Below are 18,443 nucleotides of genomic sequence, written 5' to 3' on the forward strand. Positions count from 1 at the left end.
ATGTTTTAGTAAAGTTGCCTCGTATACCCCAACACGCGGCGCTGGCGTCACGTCGCTGCGGTGGCGCTGCTATTGGCAGGGCGCATGCGCAGAAGAGTCTGGTTCCTGCGCACAGTGCCCACACCTCTTGCGGGAATTGCGTGTTCGCTCACACCTCGTGACGGCCTGCTTGGAAACAGCGCGTTGGCCTACAGGGAAAGCCTAGATTTCAAACTTACCACGGCAGAAGTTCGCCGAGGATGGGCCGTTTCTGAAATATTTGCGACGGCAACTTCCGGTACTCTCGTCTCGAAATGCCTACGGCAGACGACGAATGCTCAGGGAATGATTGAAGCATGTCGTCTGCAACGGTTCGAAGCGGTTGCAGAGAAGGGTGTGATTTTGATCTTGTATTTATTGGGAACGTGTGCGACCGGTCGGAACTGCTACGCTCAGACACTCCAATATGACAGGAAGCCCAGCACGATTCGTATCGAACTTGATGCCATACACCTATAGCGCTCTTTCGCATACAAGAACTTTGCTTCTGAGCAGACGTTCTTACTCATATAACAATCTTTGCGAACTGTAGGGAGGCCCTCACACGCTAGGAAAGACCCCTCGCGAAGGCACGCTCTGCCAGCGGATCAAGAGCCAGTGCTCCGATTTGTTTACGGCTAAATATATCGAAGTACGAGTGGAATGGGTCCCGGGACACGCAGGCGGCGTCGGTAACGAGGCCGCTTACACGTGGGCGAGCGAGCACTGGGAAGACCGCTCCAACCTGGGAATCTCAGTCCCGCTCGCATTGCCGGACCCAGACTCCCTCGAACGGAAAGCTGTGGCCCGCCAAGAAGATCGCCGTCGGCTGCGAGAACAGACAGCTTACAACCCCGCACCGTTACCCAAGGGACTGCCTAGGGGGGCGGAAGTGCTGGTACACAAAGCCCGTACCGGCGCTGCGCTCACAGAGGATGTGCTTGCCAGATGGCAAGACTATACAAGCTACGAGGGGCTGCCCACCAGATCAGACGGCGGAGAACGAGGAAGCGTCGGTATCAAAAGCGCCGGTAACTTGCACTACGTGCTCTGCCGGCGTTCTTCCCACCATTCAGCATTTCTTATTGGACTGCACCGGCTTACAGGAAAAAAGAGCCGAGTACCTAAACCCAAGCATCTAAAACCTGCAGGACTGGGTCACCCCCAAAAAACGACGCTCATACTAAAGAGACACTACTCTCGTTATGGAAGTTTGCGCGCTCGACCGGCGTCGACCGCAGAATGTGAAATTATGCTTCCCTAGCCCCCCTCCCCACTGAGGCCATAGCGCCATCCCTTCTACAATAAAGAATATCATCATCATCATCATCATTTATTGGGAACGTGGCAGGTCTAAGAAAACTCGTCAGGTTCATGAAAAAGAATTGTGTTTGCGTACGATACGGGATACTGTCTGACGAAAATCATTACTCGCATGGAGATCTGCTAAAAAGACAGAGAAAGAAGCGCATCTGTTTAGAACATGATGTCGAAGCAGCGACAGGCCCTCTTTTTGGTTTTGCAGTTGACGTGCCTTGTAATGTGTGATCGGTTCGAGACTCCAAACTTCGTTTTCCAGGCTCGCGATATGGGTTTGTTTCGTTCCTGCTTGTAACCATCACACCGAGAAGAAAATCCTGCTGCTTCTTCCGTTTTCAGTAAGATCCGAAATAGCAAAAGAGCTGTATAAAAACATCAGGGTAAGTTATATATCTGCTACGAACAGTTTGTTTCATCACATATATGTGCACTGAAGCAACTTCTGTGCCGTCAGAACTCCTTGAAATATGTGCTGGCGTACACTACAGGTCGTCGTCGTACGTAATTCGGCTTCAGTGTTTGCATCTCAAATATCGCGGAAGCCTCCACCGGCAGGCGTTCGTCCACCTCGAGCGTCGATCAAAGCTGTGCACGAGCACGTTGCGCTTCCGGAATCCCAAAGAAAGTTGACCCCGAGAATATACCTTTCCGGAAAATCCCAGGAAACATCGCGCGAAGAGGGGAATTGTGGGGCGGTTCAGATGTACACGCCCGTACACGATTCATTTTCTCTTTCACAATTCATCGGCACGATTCATTTTCTCGTATCGTTAGAAAACCAGAACGCAAATAAATAAATAAATAAAGCGAGCACAAAAGGACGTGATAACATGCTCTTTTTTTGCTTTCCTTCCCCTTTTTCTGCGTTCTGAAATCACAAAATGTTAGCAGACGGTGGCGTTTTGTCTCGATCGTTTTAAAACCACTGAACCGGCGAAGCCATCGTGTCGTCTGCTAGGAAGGCAAAACCGGTTGGGAAACTTTATTACGGGCTTTTATTGTAGCTTTATTACAGTGTACTAGAATACTTGGGTAGTGTTGCGACCGGAAGGGCTCGCCTGAAGCGCGTGGTATTGATCGCGACAGGTGTCGACACCGGCGCTTTATCCAGAAGGTGTGCGCATGCGCGGTTGCACGCGCGAAAATATGAATCTTTCGTGCCGCTTTTGTGGAGTGCACGTAGGATTTCTGATACAGCTACGGCCTGCCGGCGGTCGTACCGCGGCATCAATTACGCTGCGGCACGATCGTTAGCAACATGATTCATTAATGTATTGGACGGTACGAGCTACCATTACCCTTCCTTTACATAAAAACAATTGCGACTTTAAAGAAGCGGATTGCAAGTTGCTTCAGCGTAGAATGAGCTGCGACTTTCGGTTTGTCGGATGGTGAGCATTTTAAATGAAATGCCCATTTCCTTGGTCGCAAAGGCCGAACATTAGGTATTTGAAAGGGATATCTAAAACTCGGAAGCAGTTCTTTCTTTTTTTCCTATCTTATTTTATAATGGAACGAAACGGAGCGCAGCTCCACTCGTTCCATTTAGAGCGCAGCTCTTAGGCGCCCGTTCCCGGCTTGAGCGGCGTCGCCGTCGGCGTAACCGCGAGGGTTACGAGGGTTAATCGTGAGGGTTACGAGGGTTAATCTCACAAGGGTTACCCTCACGAGGATCACGAGGGCTACGAGGATTACTAACCCTCGTAACCCTCACGAGGGTGACGAGGGTATGTTACCCTCAAAAGGGTTACCTTCACGAGGGTTACCCTCACGAGGGTCACGAGGGTTATGAGAGTTACCCTCACGAGTGTCACGAGAGTTACCCTCACGAGGGTCACGAGAGTTGCCCTCACGAGGGTTACTAGGGTTACCCTCACGAGGGTCACGATGGTTACCCAGGTCACGTGACCCCCCCTCCCCCGAGGTGACGTGCCCCCCTTGACGTCATCGCCACTGATGACGTCACCGGCATCCGGATCGTCATCGGTATCATTAGTGATGACGTCATCAGTGACGTCACCGATGAGGTCACCGGCATCCGCATCGTCACTGATGACGTCATCGGCATCCGCATCATCACTGATGACGTCATCAGTGACGCCACTGATGACGTCATCGGTACCCGCATCGTGATCGTCACTGATAACGTCATCGGCATCGTCACGTGACGCCCCAAGGCCACGTGACCCCCCGACGTCACGTGACACCCCAAGGTCACGTGACTCCCACAAGGTCACGTGATTCCCCCGAAAGGCCGCGTAACCCCCCTCTCCCGCGGTCACTTGACCCACTTTCCAGTACCCTTTCCTCCTCCTCCTCAAGAGCTGCGCTCTAATTCGGCGTTACAGGGAGTTGTAAACGGCTTTCATTTTTTTAATAACCCAGGTTAACTTCTCTGTGTTCTTTTCTGTCCGTCTTCTTTTTCTTGACCTTAATCAGCTCGCTTCACTTGTCACTCATTCTTGTGTTCATTTATGCGACGAACCACCCCAGCGACGGTCGCAAAGGGGTGAGAATCTTTTATTTCTTCATGGCTGCCACGACCATCCGAGGACCACCCGACGTTCATTTGTAAGAAATCGTTTATAAGCCGTGACAATTTTTATCACGCATTTTTTACATTGAACTTAAATCCAAAAACTGAGACAACGTGGGCAGAACAAGTAATGCTTTAAAAAAAAAAAAAAAAAAAAAAACAAGCAACTATTTTACATCATCTTGAGCAGAAAACATGAGCACACGTAGATCAGGCAAGAAAAAAGTTGTAATAGTTTACAGCACTGCATTGAAATAATGGTTACAATGTGCAGCGCATTATCCTCTTGAGGGTACACCATCTGAAACCCACACGCTCATAACAATTCATTTAACCTACAGCTGCTTTCTGACAACCAGGCAAATCTCACCTGAGCTGGGTATTCGAAGGGAAAGACCCATGGTTCCACCAGGGGGAGTATCTGGTTCACGCAGACATACAGGGTGTTTTTGTTTAATTCTTTACAGAACTTTACATATTTTACAAAAAAAGGATGTGGCAGATATGTGGATGCCGTCTTTCGTTATATCTGTAAGACTCGGTGGACAATGAATGGATGAATAACCGTTGCAATGTTTAATAATTAACCAAAATCTGTTAGTTAACTTGTTTATTAACGGCTTAATTGGCCATGGTGCAATTGCCGTCTTAAAGGGATATTACAACGAAATTTCGGCGCTCATTTTTTGGTCTATATGTGTTCAAAAGAGCAGTATCGGATGGAACATACCAATATCTTGTTAAAAAAGTCACGAAAAGGAATTTTAAAACGAATTAAACGATTAGCAAAGAGCACCTGGTGGATGTCGCTAACGCCTCGTTTGTAGTGCTCGTCTAGGAACCTTGACAGCTACTGACGGAGGTTGTCTCGTCTCCGGCCACGACGAGAGAAGGGGGGAAGGAAGAACTCCCCTCTTCCCGAGAATCCCTTTTATGTGTCGCAGAAGTCGCTATTGTCCCCCTAAAAGATTACAGAAGATTAACCCGTCACTCAAAATTCGTACAAAAGCAGCCGCTTCGGTGGCTGGAACGACTAGGCCATCCTCTCGACGTCAGCCTCGCCGTAGCTTTGCTCGTCTTGAGACGACCTACGTCACGATTGCGTTGGATGTCACGTGCTCTAAGCTGGGCCTTCTCCGAGCGCTTGCCAGAGTGGGCCGTTTATAACGAAAAATACAGCCACCAGGATCAAAATACAAACGTGCGATTGTCATTTACGGATATTGTGGATCATATTCAACCTATTTTTGAACACGACGGGAATATTTCAAATTTCGTTGAAGTATCCCTTTAAAAGAAGTCATTATAAATGCAAGCACAATTTCGACAATTCGCGAAAAAGCAACGAGGTTTACGAAATTTATCGAAAAAAAGTTTGTCTTTCTTTGCTTGATTCAGAAACCGTGTTATGAAAATAATACGTCTTGATGTGTGGCGCCGGCGAGTCCACCGAAGACACGCTGTCGAGTGACAGAAACAACTGTGTCATTCTTCTGTGCATCAATATAAGCAAAACCTAATTCGCGCTTTCAGCGCGCGGTTTTTTAATTAAGCGAAGAAAGGCAAAATTTTCACGATGAATATTTCAAAGCTCGTTGTTTGTTCGCAAACTTTCTAAATTGAGTTGGCTTTTAATAATGGCTCCCTTTAAAGCTGCATTTGCAACATGGGCCATTAAACCGTTCATTAAAAAGTTAATTAGTAGGGTCCGCCGAGATCTACGGATGTACAGTGCAGACGACATACACGTATCTCCTACCTCCTTTTAATTAATTTTGTAAAGTTCTGTTAAGAATAAAAAAAAAATATCTTTCATAAGCATGAACTCACAACATTGAACATGCCTGGGACGTAGCCATTTCCTCTTTTGGATTATGGGAGTAAGAAGCTTTTAAGTTGGTTGTTTTAAAATTAAAATAACAAGATCCGATATTTCGCTGGCACCCTTGAGCTTGCAACGTATTGATATAGGTTATCGTTCAGTGTACAAAAACTTTCTACAAAAGCTTCCCAATAAAACAAGTTTAAAATGACAAGAATTAAAGGCATCTTAATGCATAATCAGCAGACAGGAGCAAGCCAAGAACAAAGACTATTCTTCGTATGCTTCAACACCAGCGAGCTCATTCCCTTGGTAAAACTTTGGATCATAGTCACTGGAAGGCTCGAAACGGCACGTGTAGTTACCCACTACTCGTGCGACCTTCGTGAGCTTCGAGTGTGCATGCCCAGCCAGAGTATCAGGAAAAGTCACAGGCGTGTGCTGGATACGCACCCAAGCTCGCCGACGGCGTTTCGGTACCACCCTTACGCCTTCACCATCCGCAAAATCAAAACACAAGATTGAACTATGAAATCGTAGTCCCGACACCCAACCGCTCGAAGTGAAAAACACACGGAACTATACTCTGTTTCACCTTGTGTCGTACCGCAGGAAAGGCTACAAGCGCACATCTTGGCGGCACAAGCTCTCGTGCACCAAGGGCAGCTGCCAACGCTATGCGCTCGCGCTTCTAGCCATGTCTGCGGTACCACATAAGGGGAAACGGAGTATAGTACACTGTAGCTTTATGGCTGAATTATGCGACGAACTGACGAACGCCGCCCGACGGCACGCTCGCTTTGCGCGAGACGTAGCGTTGGCCACTGTGGCACTGATTCCACGCGCAGAGCAAAAGCCGCCGGGCAAAATTCGTCGATTTTTCGCAGCATATTCGTCCCATGGAGTTGTCTTGCAAGCAGCGTCAAATGCGCCAGTGCACGAGGCCCGTGTCTCGAGCGGCCCTTGGAAGCAAGTGACGGCGCAGCACTGAAATGAGCGGAGCCGATGGCGGCAGCGGAGCTCCCGCTTGTGGCACGTGTCTTGCGCGTTTCCACAACAATGGTTGGCGGTGCTTGTAGAAAAACGCCTTTATCGATAATAATGCAATGCAATGCAAAGGTGCAAGCGAGATGGACAAGAATGACGAAAATAACCGCAGGAGAAGGGGAGCAAAGGACAATCTTAAAGCTCCTAACACAACTAGGTGACTGGTGCGCGACCGAAAAATCCGCCTGGTCCTGGTATCAAACCAGGGACCTCTGCATTTCCAGTGGAACCTTCGGTAGTACGTTCTGGCCTAGGTAATCTGTACTATTGAGCGCGCTTCTTACATAGTGGCGCTGCCGTCGGACGCCAATGCCCTCACGACATTCCGTTGGAGCTTCATAACCAACAACCAGGTGGATTTTTGGATATCGTTTAATTCAGTTTAAAATATTTTCTTGCTTTTTCCAACGAAATATTGATGTTTCTGAGGTTACTTCTACTTTCATTGAAGCAAAGAAATGAGCCCCAGAATTCGGTTTCCGTACTCCTTTAAAAAGGGCCGGCGGCTTGCGCCACCTAGCCAAAGCTTCTAATGAATGGATGGATGAATACGGCTGAGCCCTTTGGATCGGGCGGTAGCTTACGCCACCTAGCCATTTTGTTTTACCATTTAAGCTTAGAATATTTAAATGTGAAATCTATATTCACTCCGCAGTGCAAAGAAAATGAGGCTATGACACCCCCTTGCCATCAGTGAATAAGAAAATACCTAGTTTTCTCTCGATTTCTGCCACCATTCACTTAATCTTTGCTTGGTAATCTCTACAGTCTTGAAATCCACTCTCCCTTCGCTGTCTCTAAAACCCAATGACTTTATTAAATCTATGTTGTCTTCGGTAGGCATGGGGTGAAGCCCTTTACAGTGCTGAGCCGTCTCGTCCTCCTCTCCACAAGCAGTGCACACTGTATCCATTTCCTGGTACTTCACTCTGTATGTTCTGGTTCGCAGAACACCCGTCCTCGCCTCAAACAACAATGAGCTTCCCCTAGAATTGTCAGAAATGCTTTCTTTGGCAATAACTGTTTTGTTTAATCTATAGCTCTCCAGAGCCGTCTTGGTCTGCATTCCCTCTAGCCACCGATCTCTTTCTGTGGCCTTAACTTTCTTCTCAACTGAGACTTGCTCTTCCGTATCTTCGCTATAGCCCAAAAACTTTCCTCTTAATTTCCTAGTGCGCTGTCTCCACTTTGTGTCTACACTCCTCATGTATAAATAGCTGAAAACCTTTCGTGCCCATTGCTCCCCATCCATTTGCCTCAACCTATCCTCAAATTCTATCTTGCTCGCCGCTTCCCTGCTTTCAAATGACGCCCATCCCATGTCTCCTTGTACTCCCTGGTTTGGCGTTTTGCAATGTGCCCCCAAAGCCAGTCTACCTACTCCGCGCTGTTTCATTTCTAGTCTCGCATGCACTTCGGATTTCACGCATAGCACTGCGTTTCCATAAGTCAAGCCAGGCACCATGACCCCTTTCCAAATCTCTCTCACCACCTCATACCTGTTGTAATTCTAAAGTGCTCTATAGACGCTTTACACACGCGCCAAATTACTGCCGCCATTGCTGACCTTCTCTTGTCTTACCGAGATGGCGAGCAACTGAAACGGTAGTTGACGATCCTCTACAAAATCCGATGCTTTAGAAAAGGACACAGTTGAATCTAATATGGCAATAACCTGGCCTGTTATGGTAATGATGAAGGGAAACGAACGGAATAAGTGGAAACAAAAACTGAAGGTCAGTTATGGCGGCGTCCATGCACAGCTGCTGCAAAGCGTCTATATTTCATTACAGCTGCATTTCTGTTGCCCTTACCTATTATATACTTTTCATGCTCTCTGAGATACTCTGCACCATCACATATCCATACTCCTAGATACTTGTAATTACTAGCTCTCTCAACTGTAATATTCTGCATCTTCAGCCTCTCAACTTCATAATGTCAAGTTAGGGCAGCGCGGCTGGCGAACAAATATCGAATATTTTTTGGGGGCGCGTTTCGGTTGCGCGCTGCAACTAACGATCTTGAGTAAACTTAGAGGGGTAAACCAGCGGCCAAAAATGGCACCCCCCCCCCCCCCCCCCTTCCCCTGGTTTCCGCCACCTTGCCCGTTTGTCACATTAGTGATCGCGTGGGCCAGATGCGATTGGCCGGATCACGGTCAGCAGGGCCGTATTCCAAAATTTACTCGATCTCTCTCTAGGGTAAATGTTCTGTACCTTGGCGTTCGAAAGCCCACCCGCTCTATCTGTCTTGTCACGTGACATGATGCGCAGGAGTAACTCGGATCCATTCGAGTAAGATTAGAACACGGCCCCAAAGGGCCCAGCTGCTGACCGTGATCTGGCCAATCTAATCTGGCTCACCTTTGGGCGCAGCCATCTTGACGTCACACGATCACTAATGTGGCAAACAGGCAAGATGGCGCGAACCGGGGGGGGGGGGGGGGGGGGGGCATTTTTCCTGCAGGCCGTGGGTTCCGCTTTACCGCTCTATGGATGCAACGCCCGATGCAAGCATTACATGGGCGCATCTTACGTAAAGCACCTCGATGTGTTGGCCTTTATCAAGCGGTTCACACAGCACCGATTTCTTACGTTTTCTTACGTTACGTATAAGTCACTGAAACACTTCGTGTCTCGAATGTCCCGTGCCAGACTATCCCCTTGAACTGACAGCCCCGCTCAATATGAAGCCCCTATGTCCCGGTGCTGTGACTGGTGGCGTAAACGAAAGCCTGGCGCGTCGCGTGAAAAGACGGCCGCCGTAAATGGGAAAGGAGGGGTGGAGAAACGGGAGCGGAGAGAACCTTTGCTGCTAGCGCCACAAAAGAGCGAGCGGCCAAACGCAGAAACAATCTTTTCTTTTTCTCTCTCTTTTCTTGTCGCTATCGTGGAGAGGAGAAACTCAACGTCCACCCTTTCCCGAACCGGAAGTGAAGAATACCCAGAGTGCTTTGCGGCTGCTGCCAAACGCCGGTCACCTATTGCTCCGTCGTCGATGTGCCAGGCTTTCTCCGTATAGAGGAGGCTATGCGTAAACAGACGTAAGCTTTCGTCACGTAACTTCACGTAAAAAAAACGGAACCGTGTGAACCAGCCTTTAGTTTTACGCGCACCCTAACGGTGAGAAACAGACCAAAATACCGAGACATTGGACAACGAACATCAAGTTTGGTCATACCTCGGCGACTCTCAAAACAATTAACTGCAAAAAAAAAAAAGAAAAAAAAAAAAAAAAAAAAAGGCTTGAGGTACATTTTAGCACTTATTGTGAGTTGTGAATGCTAAATCACGCGTGCCGTTCTCCCGCTCCGTGTTTCGTTTGCGGCGTATTTACGTCGGCCGTGCGCGCGCTCTCCCAGCTCTCCCAGCTCTCCTCGCAGCTCTGACGCTTTGTGTTACAGGCGCGCTCGCGGCGCAGACACGCAGCGCCATGGGGCGGCGGTCGTTGAAACTTACGCGCGCAGCGGCCAATGGGAGCCTCGTCGACGCGCGCCAGCCAATGGAACCGAAGGCCAAAGCCATCAGCTTTACTCCGCTCTTTTGGGATCGAGGAAACTATAGGTGCCGGTGTCTAGGCTTTTCGCGTGGTACCATAGCTGGGAGCTGGCTTCACTAGAAGAAAGGTGCCGTTTGACGCGCTTCAAACTGATGACGTCGGCTCGCTCCATGGGACCAGTTAACGCTCTCGCATTAAAAAAAAACGACAGTGGCCTAAAGAATTGCGCTATTTGGCGCACCAGTACCACCACGGCGGCGTCCACAAGGGAACCGGGGAATGCAGGGCCAGTACTCGCACCTTGTTTAGCAGCTCTCGGGGTCTATTATTAACAAACGAAATGTTTGTAATACGCACTCACAAAGCCGTTTCTCTTGTCCTCGCCTCCCACGAGCTCCTGGTAGCAATGGCCTCCTCTACGGCGCCCGTACCGGCCTCTTTATACGCCGAGCCCCACAGCAGCTGTGGCCTGTCTCAGTGACTGTAGTCCACATGTCCCGGGGTAGGTGCCTTGTCTCCCCCGAACCCTTCCATGTGCTTGCTGATAAAGCCCACACAGGCGCACACAACTACGGCACGTGAATGACCTTTGTAAACACACACACAAAAATGTCTTTTTTTCACACACACACATACACATTTGAAGTACAAAAGAGCAATATCAAGCAGATATAGAACTCAAAAATGTGAAAAATGACACATTGGTACGGTCAACACACGTCTCAATACGTCACATAACGATAAGTTCGACGAAATGCGGTGTTAGCGTTTCAACTGTGATGTGGTTCCTTAATAAATTATTTAGCAATGATGGGAAGTTATGTCTTAGCATCTGGGTTCCGTGATTGGTTTTGCAGTGGTATTTTTTGAGGGTCTGTATTACGAACAATAAAAAAACTTGAAATTTGCGTTAAAACAGCTTTCTGGTCAATTAGGTGAATATTCATTTTTCTGCTTGTAATCATAGAGATGGATAACTGGAATGAGAAGCAGTGATTTAAAATGGGTTCTTTTTATGTCAGTTGCTGTTGTAGTTCCCCAAACGAGGTGACAATAATTTAGATGCGAAGCGAGCAGAAAGTTGTATACGAGTAAATTAATAGTTACTGCAGGAGGTCGAATCGAAACTCGCTAAGAACACCTACAGCTTCAGAAATCTTACCAATTATAGTTTCAACTTGGCAATCTTATGACAATTTCTTTCCTGAAAAATGACGCCTCAAGCTCTAACCACAATGAACTATTCCAGTAAAAGACCGCCCTATCACGAGGTTGCGGTGAAAAATGACACATTTATTGTTGGGTTTAAAAAACACTGCCTTATTTTTATGTGTTAATCTGCAGTGAATTTACGTTACCCTATGTGTGCAGTGATTCCAAAGTGTGGTTTGCGACTTGAAAACCAAACGTCTTAATTAACAAATGCAGAAAAAAAAAAAAAACTGTCATTGGCATAAATTACGGAGGTTGCGTCGTTACTAATTTGAACGATGTCATTGATGTAAATATTAAAAAAAGCAATGAACCCAAAATACTTCCCTGAGGAACACCAACCGGTAGAGGTAGTATAGCTGGAACACTGATCAGTGACGGAGACAGACGATATTGACGAAATTGTAAGTATGAATATATCAGTTCAGGTGTTAGACCACAAAGACCGAAAAAAAAAATATTTCTAGGCAGTGGAAAAGTTCACAAAACCTTTAAGAATAAGACGCTTTTCTTCAAATGATGTCACGATCTTATTTTTGTGTTAGTAGGGCAAGTTCGGTGAATCGTTCCTTACGAAAACCGTATAGTGAGGGTGTCAGAATAAAGAATTGATTACAAAAAGAAGTGTTTCTCCTATACGTGATTTTTTTTTTTCATGACACTTGGGAAAACACCGGGAAAATACAAATGAGGCTTTCATTCCAGTGCTCACTATTGTCTCCGAAAGATTATATATGAAGGATAATAGAGGTGCAAATATATCGCAAACGTACTTAACGGGCTTAATTTATACGTCGTCGAGGTCACTACATCTACTACTGTGTATCCAATTAAATGTGTTAAAAATTTCGTGCTGTGGATAATGTTCGCGACATAGTTGTTAAATGAATTAGCGAGGTCTTTTCCGCGAAATGTTGTGTCACCAATTTGCAATTTTGTGATGGTATCGTTTCTATACGATCTATTTAAGAGTCGGTTAATTATTTTCCAAGTCTGGTCTGCTCTTGACATCGTTCCTTCATTTAAATAATGAGTGCAAATAGTTTCATTTTGCTTGCCTGAGTATTTTAGTCAGTTAGTTTTTATATATCTTGAATTTCTTTAAACCTTCAGCGTTCCTTGTAACAAAAAGATTTACGGTATAGCTTTTTTTTTTTTTTCGTGTCACTTGGTACTTTTTTGAGTCACCCACGGTTTATGGGTGTTCTTTTTTCTTTTTAGAACAGATTGGTTTATATTGGAAGATTTTGTTATATAGTACATACCACTGAAAAAAGTGTGAAAAATCACTACGCTTCATCAGCGGAAAATGAATTGTAAACTGGATTCCAGTTTACGTCACTTATATGGGACCTAAACACTTCAAGCGTGTGAGAATTTATGTTTCTTGAACATAAATAATGGCAAAGGATTGCTTATCTAGAGGGCAAGGACCCCACCAAACTTATTGCGTACATCAGCATTGGTGACAAAAATATCAATAGGCGTATACATGAGACACCCGTAGCACATGTTGGAGAAGTAATGACGTTGATACAGTTGTTCGATTCAATGGCACTTGCAAATGAATATTGCGCATTTAAGGCTGTCACCATGCTAATCTAAAAAATATCCACCCCCAAACAGTCTACACCGGTTGACGTTTGAAAAATCCACCAACTCATCAAAATGATATAAAAAAAAAAACGCCGCGATTCGCATTCGGGGTGTTTGGGGCACCAAGTATAGTATGCCGTATGCGTCGCCGACCCCGAGCTCAACGGACTCAACTGTCGAGTTTCGAGAGCAATGTTCAAAAGAGAGTACGAAACTGACGAGACATCAAACGTCGTGTGCCGTTTCCTTCACTGGCGGTCAAAGTTTCGTTTCGTACAGACATGCGAAGCATGCAGGATCGGTGGGTCACGGTTCCTGCCTACCAATGTTTGCGCTTGTATGATGCAACGTTCCTTTACATGCACCTGCTAACGTAAAAAAAAAACAAGAAAAAGAAAAAAAAAAAAAAACAAGGAACGAGCGTTGCCAAGCAGCTTTCGGTTTTTTTTTCCCCATTAATGACCCTGGAAATGCAAAACGGACGCTGTACTGATTCTACAAACTGGAAACGAGCCAGCTCAACTTCCAGTGCATTCTAACACCAGCAAGGAGGACCACCTTGACGCCTGGTGCAAGCCATGCATACCAGACTAGACTACCCTATTGTAGATCAGCTACGTGTAGAATAATAATTTCCCCCGAGAGTTTTGGTCACACATGCAAAGCACGTGCACCCTCTTTGAGATCGTAACACTTTTTGTTGTGGGCAACAATGATGATGGCTTGCGGGTACTCGAACTGGATTGGATTGGAATGAATATTTGTAACAAGTTTGAGTTGATCCAACCCACTGATCCCTATGACATTTGCTGGGTAGCGCATCTCCGCTCCGCGAGTGCGGCCACCGGACGGCCATCTTGCATGCAGAATTTTTTGCGTTTTGCTAGCGTTGCAGAAGCCGGCGGCAGCGGGCTAAAGACACGCTTTCTACTAGTTCGCTGTCATTCGCCGAAGAAGTTTTTTTTTTTTTTTTTTTTTTTTTTTAAATTGCGTGTAAGCCGTGAGACTTTCCGTTGAGAACACGTGTAATTTTTTACAAAAGCGCAGTGCCGCAGGACAAAGGCACAACTCGTCGAAAGCAAGTTTCGCCGGTCTCGCGACGTGTTCAAAGCTTCCTTGGCATTCCGAAGCGCTGTGTCTCTGTGTCTTCGCACGCTTGGATACCGATCAAGAATCGACACCATGTCGGTGTGTATTGAGATGTGTATGTGTATGAGATGCCTTCGAACAGCCAAGGAAAAAAACAAAAAACAAAAAAACAAAAAAACTTGAAGAAAGAACAAATAATGTCCAATGACTGCTCCGGTCTTTGCGCATATAGTTTTCCGCCTCTCGTCTACGCGAATTTCCACTCGAGTTCCTTCCTTACTTGCAACCGTCGCACCAAGCGGCTTTTATTAGTTTTGGACACCAGTGTTCATTGATGTAGACTGAGCCATGTGTAGCGTTACCTCAATCTCAGGTCGACAACCGCTTCCTCCGCGCTTTATCGATTACAGAATTCCCTTTAGAGCGAATATGAAATTGCGCAAAGATAAGCGGGTATGGCGATGAACCGCCTGCCCGTACGCGATGACAGGTGTCGATATCGCACGGGGCAATCAGTTCGTCAGTCAACTCGCCACTTTTCTTCGGGACTTCGCGGACAGATTTTCATTTGACACCGGCGGAACGTTCTTGATTCCTATGTTCTGGTGGTTTCGAGAGTATTAATTGCTCGCAGAGCGTAAGCCAACGTTCATTCTGTTCGGCTTTATTATTATTATTTTTTTTTAATGCTGCAAATTTTTGCAAAGATGGACGTTTTCGTTTTTCAAACCCACATGTTGTTCTTTTATATTTCGTATCTCAGCTCTCATTTCCTGGAAATCTTTGTTGAAACTTCCGAGGCTAGCCTCCCTTTTCCTCAGCGTCAGATCTGAGGGCCTCGATGTTTGTGTTTCTGAGGAGAAAACGTTTTGGTCCTTGCTGTTTCTGCTAAAAGAGATCGAAGCTGTTTTGCTGTTTTCTCTAGCTGTAACTGTTGATTAAATCCCCCCCCCCCCCCCCCCCCCTCTTTCCCGGGGTACTGGACTTTGATTTCACGCAGATTGGAGTTATTTTGAGAGTAGATTAGATGCGCCAGAGTATGGCAACTAGTGCAGGTTCTAAAATGTCCATCGGCCTTTGTATCGCTTTCTTATCCGATCAGTTGTACAATGAAATCAAGGCGTTTAAAGTAAATTGCACACGATTCTACAAAATTAAAAACAAGAAACACAAAAAAAAAACTTAAACTAAGCGAAAAAAAAAAAAAAAGGACAAAGAGAGGTATAGACAACACTAGGAGTGTTGTCTATGCCTCTCTTTGTCCTTTTTGTTTTTTGCGTTTAGTCCGTGATGAAAAAACAACTAGCCCAACTCACCGTTTTGCCACCAAATAGACTCAATAATTGGTCACTTTTGCTGACGTACGAATTGGGTATGTTCTAGTGGTAAATTTTCTTTGATGAGGCATTTCCGGTCCTCAAGAAAAGGTTGGGACGAATGTGGGCATTTGTTAAAAAAATACTTAAAACCAGAAATCCCGGAGAATTTATAGTTACTCTGCTCATTTCCGTTCGAGTTCTCGAAACTAACTTTATAAATTATGAAGACGACCGTTATCTGAAAACCTGATAATGGAACGTTACAGAGCTTTCCGCTAACCTTTTTTTTTCTTTTCGCTTTTTGACTTCCCACATCAACGAAACACCGCAAGAATAACTGATCAGTTTTGCCCACGAACGAAAAAATAATTATTTTGGTCCAACTCAACTCCGGTTTGCGCAAAAATATTTTTTTTCTTTCATTTTTCGGTTTACTTCTAAGGATACTGTGTTTTTCGCCATGCACTTTTCACGCAACCTGACTTCGCGTATGAACCGAAAACCGCATGGAAAACACATCGGTTCCGCTCCGGAGCGAGAAAAATTATTTCGTTCCTGCATGGTCAACTCCGTGCGAAAAAAAAAAAAAAGTTTTTTTTCCAGTTTCCGGTTCACGGTTCGGGTTCGGTACCTTTGGCCGAGTCGAGAATGAGTTGGAAATTGTTTGTTTAAGCAACAAGATAGAGAGGCGCTGTCGGGGGCTGCGGGGGAGCCTCGATCGGTGTCGGGGGTCTGCGTTCACAGCTCGTACAAAAACACGCCCGTAGCGTCATGCGAGAACTCGTACGGACACGTAAGTAGTGCTCACATGACGAGTGTCGGCACGTGAGTACAGCAGTAAAAGGGAAAAATTTTTCGGCGCATCTCTTTTACGTTGGCCTTTTGGAACAAATTTCTCCGTGAGTGATGCTTATCCTCCAGCCGCCCCTATATTTTATCTTCGTCCTTTACTTCCGCTTTCTTATTTTTTATCTTTCTTTTTTAGTTAACAACACACAGCTTGGTATTTTGAGCACCCTTTGTCGGCGATGTATATAGGTGTTCATAATTTACGAAATACTCCCGACGATGCTAATAAACAACTGGAGATAGAACGATTGAATTCATATTAGGGAAGTGCAGATGCGAGTGAAAGCAGAAGGCTGAGCTCTCGAATACGCTAGTTTGGACTTGAAAGTTAGCTGTCTTCCAAACTTTGTCCATGCATCTTCAAGCCATGGCGACAGCTTTTAGCTCGAAGACTACTTTGAGAGACATAGGCGAAAGACCCAACAGGCATTTTTGTCGTGTCACCGACCTCAACTTAGATGCCTTGAAAGGTGATCCTGCCACGTTCGAAAGTCGGTGGTTGGGATGACGGATGTGCTCTGCCAGAACTGCTTCAAACATGCCGGTGAGCAACTTTCAACTCGCGTTGCTAGTGATCCGGGATCAAGATCTCCAGCAAGCTTCCTCGAAGGGTGCGAAGTAGTCGCAGACATCAACGCGGATATTTCCTCTGCTGCGATTGAGATAACTCCGTTTTGCCCATGCCGTCTAGGGGAAATCCGCCGTCAGTCATACGTTGAAAGAAAGAAGCGAGAGATGGAAGAATCTTACAGCCAACAAGTTCGAAAAATGTTGGTGACCGCATATGACTTGGAGGCGAGTGGGTCAAGTGTTCGCAGTGATCACACATGTTTCGGCTGTGACGAATGGTGGCAGAACCCAAGGCAGGTCCTTGTTGAGGCAAAAGATATCAGCTTCTCACGCTATAGCGCCTACAAGTACAGCCACTAGCCAGGTGGCACGACGGATTCCTCGGGCATCTCCAGATACATCCTGAGAAAACCAAAGGAGCATCGTGAACGTTTCGGCGTATGGGAGCGTCCGGAGCCGCGTATCCGTGCCAGGAGCAAACGTAAGTGAAGACGTCGTACTGTCGGCCACGATCTGTACTATACACGAACGACGATCCTGACTGTTCTCGGCGTTACATGACAAGCTCATTCCGAGAAACGTACGAGCTGTTTCGGAAGGCGAACCCAGGGTCGAAATCAGGATTGACTAAATCCTGCTCTCTGCGTTCAAGACGGGTGAAACTAAAGGCTGGTTCACAAATCTGCGTTGGTTGCACCGATTCGTACTCGAGAACCGAGCTAACGGAGATCGCAACGCCGCCATTCTTCCCGCAGTGGCCACTCGGGTAACTGCACGACAGCTTGTATTGGTGGACTATCGCATTCGATAGTGTCCGCTGTGACCGTTAAATTTTGGCGTTAATCGGCCATTTTGGCGCCGAAACATATACGGTAGAGGTTTCAGGGATGCCAACCCCCGTCTCTCTCAAGCGGACCGGTGAGACATGGTTGTATAGAAACAATATTAATTGTGCCGGAAAACCTTGTAAACTAAAGATTTAAGAAATATTTAGAAATAACGGGAAGAATAAGAAATAACGGGAAGCTATACGACTGGAGAATAGCAAGTGACATCAGAACACTTCGTCTTGCATTTTGACTTCGCAGGAAAGGGGGATCGGTGGCCGAGTGGGCTGAAGCGCACACCCAGCTCGACGCGCGTGGAGCGAAAGCTCGCGCTGCAGAACCCAGGGATCCTGAGTTCGAGCCCCACCAGCCCCACCCCTGCCCGTTTCGATCTGGATGAGCATCGTACCGGCGTGCGGTCGTGTACCACTACTGCGTGGTGCACGTTAAAGACCCCAGGCTAGCGGTTGTACTGCACTGGCTAAATTGCTCATCTGCAGCGGGAGACTCGTCGCCCCTGTGAGGCAGACCAAGTTCTAGGCTGTATGAACATACACACAACTCATCTTCAGGGGAAGTGGCTACTTTCTCCCTCCGGACATGGCAAGGATTCTCGCGATGGAGTTGGGCGCCCGTTGAAACGTCACGCGACGGTACAGAACCTCCGTTTGCAGGAGGATGCGGCGATCCGGACATCAATCGACTTCGTGGACAAGGTTGGAATGCGCGTGAGAAAC

At 46.6% G+C, this 18,443-nt stretch overlaps 1 pseudogene; it reads left to right on the plus strand.

The window, feature by feature from the left end:
• The first annotated feature begins 16,847 nt into the window (after positions 1 to 16,847).
• LOC120841482 overlaps positions 16,848 to 18,443 on the plus strand; it is a 6,353-nt pseudogene continuing 4,757 nt past the window's right edge.

Source organism: Ixodes scapularis, unplaced genomic scaffold (genome assembly GCF_016920785.2).
Source record: "Ixodes scapularis isolate PalLabHiFi unplaced genomic scaffold, ASM1692078v2 PGA_scaffold8__174_contigs__length_109621045, whole genome shotgun sequence".
NCBI lineage: Eukaryota > Metazoa > Arthropoda > Arachnida > Ixodida > Ixodidae > Ixodes > Ixodes scapularis.